A 716-nucleotide genomic window follows, 5' to 3' on the forward strand; every position below is an offset into this window, starting at 1 on the left:
CCCCCCCCCCCCCCCCATGCTTCACAGTAGGGATGGTGTTCTTGGGATGGTACTCATCATTCTTCTTCCTCTAAACACGGTTACTGGAATTGTGACCAAAAAGTTCTATTTTGGTCTCATCTGACCACATTACTTTCTCCCATGACTCCTCTGGATCCTCCAAATGGTCATTGACAAACTTAACTTACGGGCCTTGACATGTGCTGGTTTAAGCAGGGGAAGCTTCCGTGCCATGCATGATTTCAAACCATGACGTCTTCGTGTATTACCAACAGTAACCTTGGAAACAGTGGTCCCAGCTCTTTTCAGGTCATGGACCAGCTCCTCCTGTGTAGTTCTGCGCTGATTTCTCACTTTTCTTAGAATCATTGAGACCCCACAAGGTGAGATCTTGCATGGAGCCCCAGTCCGAGAGAGATTGACAGTCATGTTTAGCTTCTTCCATTTTCTAATGATTGCTCCAACAGTGGACCTTTTTTCACCAAGCTGCTTGGCAATTTCCCAGTAGCCCTTTCCAGCCTTGTGGAGGTGTAGAATTTTGTCTCTAGAGTCTTTGGACAGCTCTTTGGTCTTGGCCATGTTAGTAGTTGGATTCTTACTGATTGTATGGGGTGGACAGGTGTCTTTTATGCAGCTAATGACCTCAAACAGGTGCATCTAATTTAGGAAAATAAATGGAGTGGAGGTGGAAATTTTGAAGGCAGACTAACAGGTCA

Source organism: Etheostoma cragini, chromosome 12 (genome assembly GCF_013103735.1).
Source record: "Etheostoma cragini isolate CJK2018 chromosome 12, CSU_Ecrag_1.0, whole genome shotgun sequence".
NCBI lineage: Eukaryota > Metazoa > Chordata > Actinopteri > Perciformes > Percidae > Etheostoma > Etheostoma cragini.